The sequence below is a fragment of the Glycine soja genome, chromosome 14 (assembly GCF_004193775.1).
Source record: "Glycine soja cultivar W05 chromosome 14, ASM419377v2, whole genome shotgun sequence".
Lineage (NCBI taxonomy): Eukaryota > Viridiplantae > Streptophyta > Magnoliopsida > Fabales > Fabaceae > Glycine > Glycine soja.
The window spans coordinates 45,255,945-45,272,657 of NC_041015.1; the positions used below are offsets into that span (position 1 = coordinate 45,255,945).

Below are 16,713 nucleotides of genomic sequence, written 5' to 3' on the forward strand. Positions count from 1 at the left end.
AATGAGGGGAATTTCTCGAAGAAATGAGATGCCACTGCAAAACATTATGGAAGTTGAGTTTTTTATTGTTGGGGTATTGATTTCATAGGCCCTTTTCCTTCATTGGCAGGGAATGAGTATATTCTGGTGGCTGTTGATTATGTATCTAAATGGGTGGAAGCTATGGCCACTGCAAGGAATGATGCTAAAACTGGGGTGAAATTTATCAAGAAGAACATTTTTTCTCGATTTGGGGTACCTCGAATCTTGATCAGTGATGGTGGTTCGCACTTTTGTAATACTCAACTTCAAAAGGTATTGGGACAATACCATGTGAACCATAGAGTGGCATGCCCCTACCATCCACAAAAAAATGGGCAAGTCGAAGTCTCTAACCGAGAATTAAAGAAAATACTAGAAAAATAGTGGCATAAACTAGAAAAGACTGGTCATCCAAATTGGAAGACGCACCGTGGGCCTATAGAACTGCATACAAAACTCCAATTGGGCTGTCTCCGTTTCAATTGATGTATGGAAAATTATGTCATTTACTAGTTGAGATGGAACACAAGGCATATTGGGCTCTAAAATTTTTGAACTTTGATGAGAAGGCATCCAGAGAGCAGAGAAAGATCCAATTGTTGGAACTAGAAGAAATGTGATTAACAACTAATGAATCTTCGTGACTTTACAAAGAAAAGGTGAAGACGTATCATGATAAGAAGTTGTTGAAGAGAGAATTCAAACCGGGACAAGAAGTACTACTATTTAATTCAAGATTGAAGTTGTTTCCTGGTAAGCTGAAATCCAAATGGTCTGGACCCTTTGTTATCAAGAAAGTTCGATCTTATGGTGCAATAGAGTTGTATGACCCATAATCTCAGAATCCGGAAAGGACATGGGTTGAAAATTGCCAAAGGTTAAAATTGTATCATGGGAAGGAATTTATCAGGACACAGGACACTGTTCATTTGATCACCCAATGAGATAAAAGTGTCAAGCTAATGACGTTAAAGAAGCGTTCCCTGGGAGGCAACCCAGTTCCAATTTGTGTTTTTTGGTTTTTCATGCATTTGATCATTGGGAACTTGCTGTATAATCTGAACTTTGGAGCATATCAGCCTCTCTTTGAATGGTAAAATTAAGGGTTTCAATTTCTTGGGAAAGGACTAAGTTTAAAACTTAGAAAATCCTTTTGAAAATTAGTCCTTTCGCTAACTGCTTGCTTCTCGCTAAGCGCATAATCGTTAATGCGCTAAGCCACGAGTTTCAAGCGCTTAGCGCACAACCCTGACATCTGAGGCTGATTAATTCCACTAAGCTAGCCAAGGTGTAGCTAAGCCAAAATCAATTTGATTTGAATTCAGCTAAGCGACAAACTGATCGCTGAGAGATGGCTTCCCTTGGCTAAGCAAGACCCAGTGTCGCCAAGCATAATTCATTGCAGCCGGAATTAAGGGTCATGGAGCTTAGCGCTCAATCTCCTGGCTAAGCAGATATTCTTGCGGTTTAAACTGGATTTGATGCAACTTAGTGCCATTCATGGTCGCTGAGCTCAATTGCTTACGGCAATATGTGCGCTAAGCTATGCTTTTAACTGCTCAGCACCAGCTCTTCTGCACTTAAAATGTAAAACTAGGAAATGTATCTTGCATAATATTTTCTCCAACGTCCATAACTCTTAGTTTTTTGCATTTGTCCATAGACCGAGGTAATTATCTCAAGATAATTTCTGGGTATCATTCCACTAAGGTTGTTCCTTCATAGATCCAAAACTGAAAGGGAAGGAAAGGTTCCAAGGCATTGTAGAAGCTTCCCTGTGAGGCTATTGTGAGACAAGTTGAGAACCTTGAGGGAGCTTGCATTGCAAATAGCTTAAGAAATGTCTCCATTAAATTTGTTATTTGAGACAGAAAAAGATTTGGTGCCAGATGAGGCAACTGGAATGTCTCCTTCCAACATGTTGAAGCTAAGGTCAATGTAATAAATATTTGCCCATGAGAGCGAGACGTTCCCCGGTGATGTTAGAAAGTTATGAGAAAGGTCCAGAAAAGACGAAGTATATTTCCCCGTATTACAAAACTATTTTGGAATTCTGCCATCAATCTTCTTGATAGATCTAAAACTTCAAGTTTTTTAGTCCACTAAGGAATTTTTCATCCCCATTGTTAAAACTGAAGGACAGAAATTTATTGTCAGAGAAATCAAGATTTTGTAGAAATTGTATATTAAAAAATTTGTGAAAATCTACAAGGTCACACAAGTTGTTAGATGATAGTTTCAACTCAATGAGATTTTGTAGATAAAACATTGAGTTGGGGATATTACCTTGTAGCTTGTTATAAGAGAGATCACATGCAATAATGCAAGAAAAAAAAAGAGAATTCACCAATTGATCCTGTAAGCCGATTCCCACCGTGAGATAAGTATGACAACCATGACAAAAGTTTCGATGGAGGAATTTAAAATTCTGAGAAATTTTAAATTTTAAGAATTTCAAATACTTCAATTGAAATTCTTTTATTTTCAAAATTTTGTGTTTGGATAAAAAAAAGTTAAAATTATGAGGGTGAAAAAAAATGAATGAAAAAAAAATGATTGATGTGCTAGTTATACGTGTTTCTTTACGTTTAGATCCGATCGATGCTCCACAATCTCATACGGTGTTTCTTGAAGAAGACTTTAAGAAGAGAATTTCAATTTTTCACCTTTTAAAAGGAAATTGAAATTCCAGATTTATAGTTGTTTAAAATTCTGTTTTAAAATTTCAAAATTTTAAATTCTTCACAAAAAAACATCCAAACAATGAATTTTAAATTACAGAAATTCAAATTCTCTAATAAATTACTTTCCTCGGTTAAAATTCTCTATCCAAACATACTCTTAGGGAATTGTTCCATTCAGGGAGTTACCGGACAAATCAATATAAATTAAATTAGAAAGTCCACTAATTTTGTCTGGCGTTTGGGCCAACTAATTGTATGAACAAATTAAATAACTAAGCTGAGTTAGCCCAGACAATGATGATGACAATTGGCCTAGTAGGTTGTTTCTAGAAAGATCAAAACTTTCTATTTGCTAAGCCTGTCAAACAAATCGGCGATCTCACCACCAAAATTATTATATGAAAGATCTAAGTAAGATGCTGAGGGTTGAAAAGAAATGATGGAATCTCATCACCTAAGTTATTTGAACCGAGCCCCTAACGATTTTACTTGTGCGATGTTCCCAAAACATTTAGCAATGGCTCCAGTGAAGCTATTATGAGAAAAAACAATGAAAGCGAGATGTTGAGGATTTGAAAGTGATGATGGAATCTCACCGCCGAAATTGTTCCAACAAAGGTCCAAGTGAGATAAGATAAAAACAGAGGAATAGGTCCTTTGTAGTCAGCTGAATGAAAATCCAAATAGTTAAGAGACTTCAAATGGTTAATGGAATTGGGAAGTTTTCCTGAAAAACCAGTGAAAGATAGATCCAGGTATCTATGAGGAGTCCTCCGATTGAACTCTGGAAGTTCACCTTCTAGATAATAATTAATAGACAGATCAAGCTTTTGAAGATTGGGTGAACAGAGTATGTTATTTGCTAACTTCCCTTGCAATATTGTATCTCGAAGACTAAGAGAGACCAAAGAGGATGAGAAATTAAACTAACAAAGACAGAGTGCTCAGTTCGATGGAAGACGTATCTAGGGAATCAAGAGTGAGCTCCCTTATATCAGTTGCATTTACAACGACATTTTCCAGGGTTGCTGCTTCAATTCTCAATGAGATCAAGCTAGACTAATTTTGAGAGGTGAGAGATTTTGGAAGGAATGACACCAAAAGATTCCACGGCACATAGATTTAGATGAGGTAGAGACACAAGATCTTCAAACCCGGAAGGCATTGGAGAAAGGAAAAAGTCATTGAAGGCTAGGTTAAGTTTTTGAAGATGAATGAGTTTCAAGAGAGTAAGACCACAGGAGAAGTTAGTTACACTTTATATATTTTTTTTTTATTTTACCATCTTAAATATTATTCTTCTATATTTCCAAATTAATAGTTTTTATTGTTCATAATACATTGTGTTATTCATATAATAAACAAAAAAATAGATGAATATATAATTATAGTATAATTCATAAAATAATATATTATTTTAAAATAAACTCCAAAATAATATATTACATTAATTGTTGAAATGTCAATATTTTAAAATATCAATATTCATAATACATTTTTTATTCATATAATAAACAAAAAAATGATAAATATATAATCTTAGTATCATTCATAAAAAATATATTATCCTAAAATAAACTCCCAAACAATGTATTACATTAAGATAACAATATACTATCTTGAAAATGTGATGTGCTTAGTGCTTAGTTTACATTTTCTATTTACAGGTTGGATTGAGTTGAGTTACGTTTTGGTTTAACTTTTTTTAGTGGAATGATCTATGATTTTTGGATTCTATTATTTGTGCTTTATTTTTAAGTTTTTTTTTTCGTTTCAAATACTTTATTATTTCCTTGTTGTATGAAATCTTAATAGAAGTTATTTTTAAATTCAAATAATTGTTTTAATTGGGGTGCGGCTTGGGAGACAAACTAGTGTTGTATTTCAAAAAAATTAAACATATTTCTTAACCACATGTTTTTTAGTTAAGGTAAAGATCACAATTATCATTCATGAGAAAAGAATTATCACGGGAAACAATCATGTTCAAGATTATTATATACAAAGGATTATAAGTATTATCTTATTCTTATCCAAATGTTGATACATATGGTTTAACTTTTTTAAGTGAAATGATCACTGATTTTTGGATTCTATTATCTGTGTTTTATTTCTCAGTTGTTTTGTTTTGTTTTTTTTTCTTTTCAAATACTTTAATATTTCATTATTATATAAAATCTTATTAGAAGCTACTTCTAATTTCAAATAATTGTTTTGATTGACGTGGGTGTGGCTTGGGAGACGAACTGGGTGTTGTATTTTAAAAAAATTAAACATATTTCTTAACCACATGTTTTTAGTTAAGCTAAAGATCGCAATTATCATTCATTTGAAAATAATCATCATTCATGAGAAACAATAATGTTCAAGGCTATTATAGACGGAAGATTATAAGATGTTTTACTAATGGAGGCTTATTCATGAAAGTAAGTTCTTACCATAAATTTGTTTTGTTATACATTATCTTCATTTTCACGTGGATGTTAATGCTCAATAGTGTTTGCTAATATACTTTAAAACATTCTTTGGGCCATGGAAATTATATATTTGTCATTCCATATTTAGAGCTATTGACATTGGTGATCCAATAATATCAAGCAACCAATGGGTATTTTGATGGTTATTACGTGGATATTTACTGTATTTCTAAGTTATTTCTCATCTTTTGGTTATCAATTATTAGTAAGCTTTTGTAAACTGATAACTGCTAAATAATTGTATTTTGATAATAGAAAATAAGGCAAAATTGTCTTTAAAAATAATTATTTAGTAGTTATTTGCGCTTAAATATTAAATAATTGATGTTTTGTTGAATTTTGGCTGGAGATATAAAAACTGGAGGTGTAACAAGCAAAAAGGCCAGAAAAATTGAAGAAACGAAGAAAATCTGAAGTAAGCCCAACTCAATACGTGCGCTTAGCGCGCGTCACGCGCTAAGCGGGCCAAGAAGCACAGGCGCTAAGCAAGGCGTTAAGCTCGAGAGTTGTCATGTGCGCTGAGCGCGCAACAGGCGCTAAGCGCGCATAACTGAAATAGAACGCGCTAAGCCTGCAACACGCGCACAAAGCCTGCGATCCAACAGAAGCACGCGCTAAGCCTGCAACACGCGCGTTAAGCATGCAATCTACACGCGCTGAGCGAGGGGGTGTTGCGCTAAGCGCTCCTACAAGACCCAAAACTCACTTCAACAACTATAAATAGAGAGCCCGTCCAAGGGAAACAACACACCACGACAAAACCCCCTCTCCTAGGGGTTTCATTTACTCCCTTTCTTTCTTTCACCCCCTCCTCATTGTAAAGCCCTCAGTGGTCATGAGTGGCTAAACCCTTAGTTAGGGCCTGGCAGGCCTAAAAAGCCAACGCGATGTATGATGTACCCTTCACTATTTATCAATGCAATACCAGGTTTTTCTTTCCTATTTTCTTTTCTGTTTTTATCTTGCATACTCATCTTTATATTCTGTTAAGGGTTAGATTCTCAGAAGAGGGTAACTTCTAAATAAGATTCAAAGAAGATATGCATGCATTAGTTTTAGGGGTTAGACGCTCGGGAGATGATAACTTCTAATTGAACAAGAAGAAAAGATATCATAATAAAATCATTGTTAGGCATAGAGTGATTGCATTATGCCCATGCGTCAAAGCAAACATCTAGAATTAGAACTTCATGCATTTTATCTATTGAGTCTTTGCAAAGGCATTTGGGAGATAGATAGATAAAATAGGCTTGTCATCGTGAGGCATCAGGGGCAAGTAAATGAATAGATGTGGGTAGGATAGAATCCCCTGAATTGATAAAGAAAAAAATCATAAACTCATACATCCTAGGCAGACAAGGCAAGTCAGTTCCTAACACTATCTTATCTTGAATTTATCTTCTTTTTTTTTATCTAAATCTTTTATCTTTATTATCCTTCACTTTTCTAATCTTCTATGTTTTTCTTTATCTTTTAATTTTATCTTTAATTCTTTTATATTTTTCTTTATCTTCTATTTTATCTTTAAATATTTATCTTATCTGTTATCTTTCTTTATCTTTTATTTTAAATTTCTTATCTCTTGCTTGAAAAATTGAATTTGCATTAGTCCAAGTACAAACAAAGTCCCTATAGATTCGACACTCGGACTTCCAAGTACTTTACTACTTGTGACAATTTGGTGCACTTGCCAACAAGTCAACATAAACAAATACTATTTTATATCAATAATATAATATTAGTAATCTTCTACAATTTGAACTTTGTTCAAATTTTGTGAAATAGTGAATGTCATAGTAATACAACTCAAATGGGTACTATGCCCAATGAAATGCACAAGAAACCAATGCATCTCAGCCATTATGTAGAATCCCATCCAAAGGGATATTCTTTCCTTTGTATGCAAATAAGTTACAACAAACTTATTATATCTTTTATACAATTTTGCTATTGCTTTTTTGTCAATCTTTATCCTTGCATAGGAATTATCATGAATACCATGAAAACATAGCAACAAAAATAGCACTAAGAATAATCACTAATTGGCAATTTAAAGGCCTCCACAGCTAATAATATAGGTCTTATGTCACAAAATTGCAAAACAACCTATTTTCAGTTTTCAAACAATAACTTGCAAATATCCTCTGTTTTCGGAAAGATCTCTAGTTATGACACCCTCTACCCCTTGCATATATGTACTAATAATAAAAGAAATAAGAAATCAAACTTAATTAAAAGTTTTTAAAACACATTTAAATACAAGCCTTTCAAAAGGATAAAAGGCTCACATTCACCTTTCTAACATCATAATAAAACTTATCCAAATAAATAATAAATTTACTTCGGCTCAAAATAAGGTCGTCTAAAACTTCATACAATTAATATAGAACCTATACCATAATGTCACATCCTATCAGAGCATTGTGTTCTCGTGTCCTCTACCATCAGGTTCTTCATAGTCATCCACCTTATTCATCTGCTCCCACGAACCCAAGATTCGAGATCATCACAGGATCCAAACACAAATAACACACAAGGAGTGAGTTATCACATTCCTAACTAATGAAGAGTAACGAGACAACATGTAGGTATAAATATCATAAAAACAAAATAAAACTTGCTTAAACATAGCTCACATCATTTCACCACTTTGTCACCCAACATCACATCATAACACAACATGTCTCATTCATTTTTACAACATTCATGTACTCAAGGATCAACACACAATATCACCAAGTCAATCAATATCGATCAATACACAAGCATTATGCAACATATACACTAAGACTCAATCCTATATGCAATGTGGTACCATTTTAATGAAAAACCTCGTCGAGCGCCTAAGAGTGTATGACAAGACAAACCACACACTAGCAAGTCAGGTCACTCTCACTAGGTAAAATTATAGGGAGACCAGTCAGGGTCATGGTATTTTGAGAGAATGCTCCAACCATATGGGATCAACATAGGCTTAAAGGAGCACTCAAACCGAGTGACCCCCAAGGCCTACACTCCGAAGAGTCCGTTAGGGCCTCTCCCTTCTGATTCAGGTCCAACCCAGAAAATATTTTGGCACACAGACTCTATCTATGAACTGTACAAAACACACGACTCCTCAATTGTTCTTAAAATAGTTTTAACTCATCGTCCATTAAGGATTTTAGCATTAACTCGTCTCCCTTAAAGGGTCTTAGCACTAACTCGTTTCCCTTAAAGGGACTTAGCATTAACTTGTCGCTCTTAAAGGGTCTTATAGTCGTGTGATTGTATAATTCATAGTTCATAACTCAATGCACACATCTCAATGCAAACATCTCAATCACATACATACTCAATTTATCATACACTCGATCTCAATCACAATGGTATAATCTCAATTTAACACATTATCACATCTCATGAATCATATACATTTTACCTATGAACTATGCAATACACACAACTACTCAATTGTTTTCAAAATAATTTTAACTCGTCGGGTTCCCAAAGTGGATCCCATCACAATACTCATCGCCCTTAAAGGGTCTTACAATTGTGTGATTGCACAGTTCATAGCTCACAACTAAATACTGTTAGTTGGTGAAAACGACTAACTTTTGTGTATAAAACTTATGTATAATGTATCAAACATCTACAATTTATAATTGTTTTATAATATTATAAGTACTTTCTGTTAAATATAGGTAATAGATAATTTATAATTTTGTTTTGTGTGTTTGATAATCAATTCTCTCAATTTCAGGTTAATTAGGAAAATTGGCAAAAGTGTTGTCTTCCCCTTCTCACTAAGCCAATCTTCTGGCTTAGCGCGCATTCGCTAAGTGCAACACTCAGTAGCTATGCGCAAGGAAAAATCTAGAAGAAGATGAGCTATCAGGTTCACTGAGCGCACCGCTCTAAGTCATCAAGCGCACCGCTTCAGCTCATCCGCTAAGCAAGAGAAGCGCGCTAAGCCAAAATCCACTTATGCGCGTTAAGTGATTTAGATTTGCGTTAAGCGTGAGAGCACGGACCAACCCACCTATTTAAGCTTGAAATCAGATTTTTTGAAGGGAGTTTGGCATTTCTTCTTGAGAAGCCTCTACATGCACAAGAGTCTGGCCTTGGCTTGAAGCTTTTGCATGTTTAGGAAGTTCTAGAAAGAGAAAGGTCCAAGTTCCAAAGAGTTCTGAGAGATTTTGCTGTGTGAAGATCTGCAGAGACGAGAGCTTGAAGCGGAAGCCGTTCTGAGAGCTTGAGATGAGTTTGTGAGTGATTGTGAGATCCTAGAGGTGAAGGAGACATCCTCACCACTTGTATTTTTGCAATCTTTCATCTTGTTCTTCTCTGTGTTGTAAAGGAGGTTTCCAGACTATGGAAAGCTAAATCCTTTGTTGGATCTTCCCTGTAGGTACCTGATGTAAATATATTTCTATCTATGTAATGATGTTTTGTGTGTTCTCTGTGCTATCTATTGTTCATTCCAGTATGTCTTTACCTTGATCACGTAGATGCATGCTTTGTTAGGGTGGGTCATTCAACAGTGGAAACTAGTATGATTCTAAAGTCCTTGATAGTACGGGGCTAAGTTGTTGTATTGTCACGAGGAATCGGGGTACAAGAACTTAGTTGTGTATATGTGTCTTAATGCGGTCCTGGTTGAGTTTAGTCTTACAAGAGGAATCTGCGGACGAGGCTTGATCAAGATTAGGCTAGGTTAACCTGAGGAATTGGGGTCTAGCAGTCCAGGAGACAACATAGGAATACATGGGCATTGTTAGATAGAGAACATCCGTTTTAGCATCAGGAACCTATTAGGAAGACCAACACGTTCTCTACTTGTTATTACACAACATTTCTCTTGCGTGATTTTCTTTCTTTTTGCATAGATAGTTTACATACTTGTTCATAACCACAATCATCTTTTCATACCATACACCTATTTACTGAAATAGCTTGCTAGATAACACAAGTTCCCCAAGAGTTCGATACTCGGTTCTTACTGTTTTATAATACTTGTGCGATCCGGTACACTTGCCGACTGTGAACAAGTTTTTGGCACCGTTGCCGAGGAAATTCTTTTTATTTGGGAAGTTAGCTCGTTCTTAGGTGTCTATTCTTTATTTGTTATTCTTTGATTGTTTCTGTGAATATTTGTTCTTTAATTTATATTTGTCTTCTCTTATTGAACTGGATAACCGTTTTCTGTTAGCATTCTATGTGTATAGACTCTCCTACAGGTGATTTAGCTACTCCTCACTAAGGCAACTCTTTCACTGTTATATCATGAAGATTATTATCTCAATCCCATTAATGAACTATGACTTAGCCATAGGAGAGCAGCACAAAGACAGTTGTTATTTTTATTCTATAAATAACTTTGACCGGAGATAGAAACCGGTCATGTATGAATACCATGAAGAGGAAAGAGCCCCTGATCTTGAGAGTATTTTGGCAGACTTCGTGACATACCAAGCTAGCTTTACAGGGTCCTGTTATGGAATGCAACAGCATGGAACTCAATTTCAAAGGAACCATTCTTCTGCAGGCTATCAATGGGAGTCATTCTGGCAACCAGATTATCATGATAAAGCAAAAGGAGTTCTTAATCTGGATGATATGCTAATGCAATTCAAAGATACAGTAGAGTCAATGCAACATGCCTTTAGAAGAACTGCAACTCATATTATTAAGTTGGTGGATGACATGGCTAACACTGCTGCCAGACAAGAGGAAAAGCGTGCAGAGATTGAAACGCATCAAGAAAGCATTTTTAAAGTTACCTCAATCCATCATCATATGACCACTGAAGAGAAAACATCTAAAGTCTCCAGTACTCCAGAATATTCCTGTCTAGCCACTGCTGGCTATGTTGGAGGAACAGAGAGAAGTAGATTGGAACTCAATGTGGAGGATCAAAAAGTCTCTTTTGACCTCTTTGAGGCCATGAAACACTCAGATATAGGTGATGCTTGTTCTGAGGAGGAAGAGGTGGAACAAGAAATAGTATTATCAGCTTCAACCATGATACAACAATTTCCTTTGGAAAAAGAATTAGGTGATGAGATAAACAACTTAGTCGATAATGAAGAGTGTGATGATCCAAAAGACAATTACGTTGATCATGTGGTTTTTGAAGAATCGGAGAAAATGAGACAACCAGAAAAGCCCAAAGCAGAATTAAAAACCCTTCAAGCACATCTAAAGTATGTATTCTTGGAAGATGATGAGACTAAATTGGTCATAATTAGTAACTCTTTGAAGAAGGAAGAAGAGGATCAACTGGTGCAGATTCTAAAACATCGTAAAACGGCTATTGGTTGGCACATTTCAGATCTGAAGGGAATTAGCCCATCATATTGTATGAACAAAATCAATTTGGAAACCAATTATAAGTTGGTGCAACAGCCTTAGAGAAGGTTGAATCCTATAATGAAAGAAGAGGTAAGAAAAAAGGTGCTCAAATTATTAGAGGCGGGCCTCATTTATCCAATTTCAGATAGCTCATGGTCAATCTTGTTCAAGTTGTTCCAAAAAAGGAGGAATGACAGTAGTAAGGAATGATCGAAATGAACTAATTCCTACCAGAACAATCACAGGATGGCGAATGTGCATTGATTATAGAAAGCTTAATGAAGCCACAAGAAAAGATCACTACTCGCTTCCCTTCATGGATCAAATGCTCGAGAGACTTGCAGGGCAATCTTTCTACTGTTTTTTGGATGGATACTCGGGTTATAATCAGATTGCAGTAGATCCCCAAGACCAAGAAAAGACAGATTTCACATGTCCCTTCAGTGTTTTTGCTTATCGCCGCATGCCATTCAGTTTATGTAATGCCCCTGCTACTTTCCAAAGATGTATGATGGCTATCTTTGCTGACATGGTAGAGAAATGCATTGAAGTCTTTATGGATGATTTTTCAGTCTTTGGTGCATCTTTTGAGAATTGTTTAGCAAATCTAGAGAAGGTGTTACAGCAGTGTGAAGAATCCAATCTGGTACTTAACCGGGAGAAATGTCATTTTATGGTTCAAGAGGGCATCATGCTGGGACACAAGATTTCGAAAAAAGGAATTGAGGTGGATAAAGAAAAATTAGATGTTATCGATAAACTTCCACCTCTAGTCAATGTGAAAGGCATCCGCAGTTTTTTGGGTCATGCAGGGTTTTATCGATGATTCATTAAAGACCTCTCCAAAATTGCTAAACCTCTCAGCAACCTGTTGAACAAGGAGGGTGTGTTTGTATTTAATGGCGAATGTCTAGAAGCCTTTAACACTCTCAAAGATAAATTGGTTTCTGCTCTTGTGATCACATCACCAGACTGGGGACAAGAATTTGAATTAATGTGTGATGCAAGTGACTAAGCAGTAGGTGCTGTGCTCGGGCAGAGGAAAGGCAAAATATTTCATACCATCTACTATGCTAGCAAAGTATTGAATGATGCGCAAATTAATTATTCTACCACTGAGAAGGAATTGCTGGAAATTGTGTTTGCACTTGAGAAATTTCAGTCTTATCTGGTAGAATCAAAGATAGTGATCTACATTGATCATGCTGCAATCAAATATTTGCTACGCAAAGTTGACTCTAAGCCACGATTGATCAGATGGATACTGCTGCTTCAAGAATTTGATTTGGTCATCAAGGACAAAAAATGATCTGAAAATGTGGTAGTTGATCACTTGTCCAGATTGGTGAATGAGGTTCTTCTATGATGCTCGACATTATGTTTGGGATGACCCCCACTTGTTCAAAATAGGTGCAGATAACCTCCTTTGGAGATGTGTGACGAGTGAGGAGGCCAAGGGCATATTGTGGCACTGTCACAATTCACCGTGTGGTGGGCATTATGGCGGAAGCAAAACAGCAGCCAAGGTCTTACAATCAGGATTTTTTTTGCCAACAATTTTCAAAGACGCCCATCATCATGTCTTAAAGTGTGACCAATGTCAAAGAATGGGGGGAATTTCTCGAAGAAATGAGATGCCACTGCAAAACATTATGGAAGTTGAAGTTTTTTATTGTTGGTGTATTGATTTCATAGGCCCTTTTCCTTCATCGGCAGGGAATGAGTATATTCTGGTGGTTGTTGATGATGTATCTAAATGGGTGGAAGCTATGGCCACTGCAAGGAATGATGCTAAAACTGTGGTGATTTTCTCGATTTGGGGTACCTCGAATCTTGATCAGTGATGGTGGTTCGCACTTTTGCAATACTCAACTTCAAAAGGTATTGGGACAATACCATGTGAATCATAGAGTGGCATGCCCCTACCATCCACAAAAAAATGGGCAAGTCGAAGTCTCTAACCGAGAATTAAAGAAAATACTAGAAAAATAGTGGCATAAACTAGAAAAGACTGGTCATCCAAATTGGAAGACGCACTGTGGGCCTATAGAACTGCATACAAAACTCCAATTGGGCTGTCTCCGTTTCAATTGATGTATGGAAAATCATGTCATTTACTAGTTGAGATGGAACACAAGGCATATTGGGCTCTAAAATTTTTGAACTTTGATGAGAAGGCATCCAGAGAGCAGAGAAAGATCCAATTGTTGGAACTACAAGAAATGTGATTAACAAATAATGAATCTTCGCGACTTTACAAAGAAAAGGTGAAGACGTATCATGATAAGAAGTTGTTGAAGAGAGAATTCAAACCGGGACAAGAAGTACTACTATTTAATTCAAGATTGAAGTTGTTTCCTGGTAAGTTGAAATCCAAATGGTCTGGACCCTTTGTTATCAAGAAAGTTTGATCTTATGGTGCAATAGATTTGTATGACCCATAATCTCAGAATCCGGAAAGGACATGGGTTGAAAATTGCCAAAGGTTAAAATTATATCATGGGAAGGAATTTATCAGGACACAGGACACTGTTCATTTGATCACCCAGTGAGGTAAAAGTGTCAAGCTAATGACATTAAAGAAGCGTTCCCTGGGAGGCAACCCAGTTCCAATTTGTGTTTTTTGGTTTTTCATGCATTTGATCATTGGGAACTTGCTGTGTAATCTGAACTTTGGAGCATATCAGCCTCTCTTTGAATGGTAAAATTAAGGGTTTCAATTTCTTGGGAAAGGACTAAGTTTAAAACTTAGAAAATCTTTTTGAAAATTAGTCCTTTCGCTAACTGCCTGCTTCTCGCTAAGCGCATAATCGTTCATGCGCTAAGCCACGAGTTTCAAGCGCTTAGCGCACAACCTTGGCATCTGAGGCTGATTAATTCCACTAAGCTAGCCAAGGTGTAGCTAAGCCAAAATCAATTTGATTTGAATTCAGCTAAGCGACAAACTGATCGCTGAGCGATGGCTTCCCTTGGATAAGCAAGACCCAGTGTCGCCAAGCATAATTCATTGCAGCCGAAATTAAGGGTCATGGAGCTTAGCGCTCAATCTCCTGGCTAAGCGGATATTCTTGCGGTTTAAACTGGATTTGATGCAACTTAGCGCCATTCATGGTCGCTGAGCTCGATTGCTTGCGGCAATATGTGCGCTAAGCGATGCTTTTAACCGCTCAGCACTAGCTCTTCTGCACTTAAAATGCATAATTTCAGCTAAGCGGATTAGAGCTTGGCTTAGCGGAAGTTGCAGGTTTCCTGATCTGTAGATCCTGCTAAGCGACAACACCGTCGCGCTAAGCCAAACTCTGTGTGTTCAAAAAAAAAAATTTAATTTTGAATTTGGCTAAGCGTGGGCCGCTAAGAGGGAAAAATTGAGAAACCAAACGTCTCGCCTTCTCACTCAGCGAACCTCGCCGCTAAGCGAAAAGAACAAAACGTTCTTAGTGGGTGCAACGTCAGTTACACCCACTTTCCAAAAATTTGCGCCCTTTCTACTCCCTCTCTCCCTCAAACTGCTCTCTATGTGTTTTGTTTCTTTTTCCTTGCATCCTTTTGTTCTCATCAATCATCACAGCACAAGTAAGTTCCTTGATCTTTCTCTTTGTTATTTTTATCAAACCTTAGGATAGACAACTCTGGAGTAGGCTTAAACTTTTAGGGTTTTGCTGTTTTAAGAATAGTTTAAAATTGAAAACTTTAGGTTCATTTTGTGTCTGAAAACTGTATTGAGGGTTGTGCATGTTTAATCCACTAGGTAGAGGCCCAAAATATGGGACAAAACGCGCCACTGTTTCTGCGTTTTTTCTGGAAAATGAAATGAATTCGCTAAGCTCACTTACCGCGCTAAGCGAGTTCATCAATATTCGTTAAATATAGGCGTTTTCTTGAAGAACTTGCTGAGCACGCCTACCCGCACTAAGCGAGTTTATATCTTGAGGATGAACACTCATCCGCCTAGTACAGTACCTGTGGCTAAGCGAGGCTGATTCGCTAAGCCCAGGTAACTTAGTAAAATTTTTGATTGATTGGCCGCACGCTAAGCCAGGATCTCTTGCGCCAAGCGATATTCCTTGTGGCATCTACTGAGCTGAGCGGCCCTGTTCGCTAAGCCTGCATAACTTAGTGAAATTTTTGCTCATTTTAGTGCCGCTAAGCGCAGCTTATTCTTGGCTAAGCGCAAATCCATGCGACTAACCTTAGGCTTAGCGGGCTCCTTGCCAGCTAAGCCAACTTTGCAGACACTGTAACCTAGCATTTTCCGCTAAGCGGCATTCCTGTGTTGCTAAACTCAATATCATTTTTTGTGAAGCCCGCTAAGCGAATTTTGTCTCGCTAAGCGGCCAGTGTCTTTTTCAGTTTTTAAAATTTGAATAACTGTGTCCTGATTAATTTTTTGGTTCCTCTTTCTACAGATGGCTTCCAGGAAAAGAAAGAGTGTCGGTTCAAGGCCCACCACTCAATATGATATAAGAAGATTCCACTCTTTTGAGGCTTGGACCAAATACACTGATAATGTCCTGGGAAGACATATATTAGCTGAGAGGAAAGTGGAAATATATCATACAGAGATGGATGAATTAGATAGGCGTAACTTCCATAAGCGCCTCACCAATTTAGCTGGCACTAGCATTGACCTAGCATTGGTGAAGGAGTTCTATGCCAACCTCTACAGTCCTGAGGGACTTTCACCAAAACAAGTCAGAATACAGGGCCACTTGATAAGAATTGAAGCAGACAGCCTCAATGTCTTTTTAGAAACACTTGTGGTGCTTGTTGAGGGTGAATCTTTACCCGCTTACTCAAGATACTGCAGGATGACTACTGGCATAAGGGAAATTGAGGCTGCTCTGTGCATACCCGACCAAAGGTTTATTTTTAATGTTGAAGGTCGCCCTGCGAAGATCCTCAAAAAAGATCTAACCACTCTTGCTCAGGTCTGGAGTGTTCTCTCATACTCTAACCTAGCTCCGACTTCCCACACCTCGGATTTGACTATGGATAGAGCTAGGTTAATCTTTGGCCTAGTTACTCAGCTGGACATGAATGTCGGAGATCTCATCTCTGGACAGATCACTTCAATGGCCCAGTCTAACTCCTCTAAACTCGGGTTCCCTACTTTTATCACAGCTTTATGTAGGTCCAAAGGAGTCGTTTCCGATAGCTTAGCCTTTGAACGTTTGAGTCCGGTCATTAATTTGGCC

At 37.1% G+C, this 16,713-nt stretch overlaps 1 pseudogene; it reads right to left on the bottom strand.

Moving 5' to 3' along the window:
* Positions 1 to 3,190: 3,190 nt before the first annotated feature.
* The window catches only part of LOC114384118, a 28,755-nt pseudogene continuing 15,232 nt past the window's right edge, over positions 3,191 to 16,713 (bottom strand).